We start from the raw sequence: 3,228 nt of genomic DNA, 5'->3' as shown, positions 1-3,228 counted from the left end.
TCACACGTTGGTCAGTCTCACAGCAGGAGGCATCAACCTTGAGCAAAATTTGACCAATTATATGAAAAACACATCTGTCAAATAAGAACCAACTGGATTTGAGGCGATTCTGAATTCATGACAGTGTTTTTAAATGTGAGGTTTTGACGTGTGAAGGAAATGTAAAATAACTCCAAATGCAAAACTGACAATGAATTTATTTGACTAGCTGCCATGTTGCTCATTGTAAATACAGTGCAGTTGGCGAAAGCTTAGTGAGTGCCTCTGCATCCGTGCATAGAGCTAAAACAATAGACTGTAAGAACGGGGCAAACTTTGGTGGTTATTTTATACATATCTCCCCATTTCAAAATGAATATTTACCTTTTCTGCCGACTGTGAGGTCCCAAAGAAGATGGGGATGAAGGCGAGCCACACAATGCAGGTGGTGTACATGGTGAATCCGATGGGCTTTGCCTCGTTGAACGTCTCAGGAACCCCTCTGGTCTTGATGGCGTAAACTGTGCAGGTGACCATCAGCAGCATACTATAACCCAGCAGACAGATGAGGGACAGGTCTGATATATCACATTTCAGAACGCCACGGGCCCTGTCGGGGTTGGCGGTACGCTGGTCCTCATAGTCAATGATGGCTTGTGACGGGTCGACGCCGAACCAGATGCACACTCCGAGGAGCTGCAGCGATATCAGGCTGAATGTGATGACTAGCTGGGACGCCGGGGAGATGAAGCGAGGGGCACTGACCGACATCTTGCCCTGCTCAAAAATCCTGTAGATCCGATTTGTCTTGGTGAGCAGAGCTGCGTAGCTTATACTCATACCCAGGCCCAGGAAAATCCGTCGCAGCGAGCATATAACCACATCAGGAGTGGAGATCATGAGGAATGTTGTAGCGTAACACAGGAAAATACCAGTCAGCAGCACGTAGCTCAGTTCTCGACTGATGCCTTAACAATGGGTGTGTCATTGTAGCGGACAAAGGTGGCGACCACAAACAGCGTGGCCATGATGCCCAGGACGGCGATGAGAACAGGAATGACTGCCCATGGGGAGCTCCACTCCAGCTTGACAATGGGAATGGGATCGCAGCCAGTGTGGTTGTCATTGGGCCGCAAATCAAAGCGGCACATCTTGCAGGTGTAAGTGTCTGCCTGATACTGGTAGCCGTCACAGTTCTCGCAGTGCCAACAACACGGGATCCCCTTCACTGTCTTCTTGCGCTGGCCAGCACGGCATGGTTGGCTGCAGATGGAGGAGGGGACTTCCTGTGTCCCACCAGGCCACTGCATCCCATCGATCTGGAGGGAAAAGTATGAGAAAGGAGAAGAATCTGTTTTAGCAGTTTATTCCAACTCACCATTTTACATACAGCCTGCAACAAAGTAAATAATGTGCATTTACTTAGTATCAATGCATTTTGATAAGTTGATACTGACAATTACAAATCACTTTTCAACTGGGACTTAAATCTCATTTAAAGGCCAGTACAGCAAAATCATGAACACAACTTTTCCCAATATTGTAATGGGACACAGCTCCGTCACATCTTTGTAGATTAGTTTATTCAGAATAAAAATAGGAAATACACTATATTAGAGCAGCAGGTTTTTTATTTTTTTTATTGTGTGAATTGCCTTGTACTGTAATTACTTTCAAGGAATGCTGCATCTACAGTACCCGAGGAGTAATACATAGATGAGTAGTCTGTCACTGCAGTCTCAACACACAGCAGTGCAGTATCTTGTGATCTTGTGCCTTTTGCTGTTGGACGGGCCTTTATTTATTTTCATTACAACACAGTTTGCTTAAAGCCTTATTAAGTGAACTAGGGTGCGGAAAAGGATGGGGAGTATTCAATTATTCAAATAAACATCTGGGGCCTCATTTATCATTGTGGATACACGCTTTTTTACACGCTCTTTCCCCCGTTTTGTGCGTACGCACTTTTCTCCGCCTAATTTGGGATCTATCAAACCAAAACTTGTCGGGAGTAAGTGCAAAAATTTACGACCAGTCCGACCATGGCGTACCGGCATTTACACGCTTTTTGAAGAACAAGAGGAATTGGCGACGCCGCTGCAGAGTCAGAGAACTGCAGTATGCGAGGGAGAAAGGAGCGCGGACACTGTTTGAAGTAGCAAGTGGTGGTGATGATGACCCCCCCCCCCCCGCACCACCCCCCCACCACCACCACCACCACCACCACCGCACACGTGTTGACGTCGGCACTTTAAATGAAAAGCACAGCGACTCAGATTTTTCCCCTGTGCATTTACACTAGTTTGCTCCTAAATACTGGCTTTATAAAACGAATTTCGTTTTCTTTTGATATCATATTGATATTTTTCCCCTGCATGTAGGCTACACCTCTTCCACAACCAGTCTGTCCAGTCTGGAAAATAATTACTGCGACTGGACACACACAAGCAAGCAGCAAGCACAATAATGTCGGCGCAAATCAAAGCAAATGAGAAAACATGATCGATATTTTTTGTGTGAATAATATTTATTGTATTTAACAAAACTGGGTGCTGCCCAACATCATTTTAGGAAAAGTCACAGACTGGTGGACTTCAATGTTTTTTTTTTTTTTTTTTTTTAATATATAGCTATGCACAAATGAAAATCAAATCTTCCAGTGAACGGAAGTTGGGGGTTAGTGGAAAGGGGTGCAAAGTACTGACTGGCAGTGGAAACCCTGCTTTAAATTATTATGACATAATCTAAAATAAGGGGCAGAATAAATATGATTCTTCTTCTTTCTGTTCTGTTTCATTTAGATTTGGGAGTTTTTTGTTTTTATTGTAGCCTTTCAATGCAAGATGATGTTTCTGACTGATATTGCCGTGTTAGCGTGTATCTCGCTTTCAGAGAAATTCCGCTTCTTTCTCCGCTCTCCATCCGTCTGTTGTCTTCACCGTCTTCCACTGACGTCATTCCACACGTTTCCAGAGTGCACATGGCTACTTAATATGCACGTAACTGATTTGCATTGACCACATATGGTTGCGTGGGGCCGTTTAGGGGGCTGGGTATGAGGCGTGTTCTCATCCACGCTTTTCTCAGGTCCGGTGTGATCTATCAAGGGAAATACCGTGCAGCCGTGTGTACGCGGAGTTTGATAGATCTGAAAAGAGTGTATATTTTTTGGTCGTACGCACATTTTGCCTTTACGTCGTACTGAAAATTTAAGAGGACTTTTACACGCTCTTTGATAAATGAGGCCCC

The 3,228-nt window shown here is 44.6% G+C and overlaps 1 pseudogene; it reads right to left on the bottom strand.

Annotated features, from left to right (window-relative positions):
- Nucleotides 1-327: 327 nt before the first annotated feature.
- On the bottom strand, nucleotides 328-1,300 carry LOC146959871 (metabotropic glutamate receptor 4 pseudogene; annotated as a pseudogene).
- Nucleotides 1,301-3,228: the final 1,928 nt, after the last annotated feature.

Source organism: Trachurus japonicus, unplaced genomic scaffold (assembly GCF_045865225.1).
Source record: "Trachurus japonicus isolate A0001 unplaced genomic scaffold, Traja_1.0 AP030977.1".
NCBI classification, from domain to species: domain Eukaryota; kingdom Metazoa; phylum Chordata; class Actinopteri; order Carangiformes; family Carangidae; genus Trachurus; species Trachurus japonicus.
The sequence above is the reverse complement of the archived record's forward strand: the minus strand, read 5'-3'. Positions and strand labels throughout refer to the sequence as shown.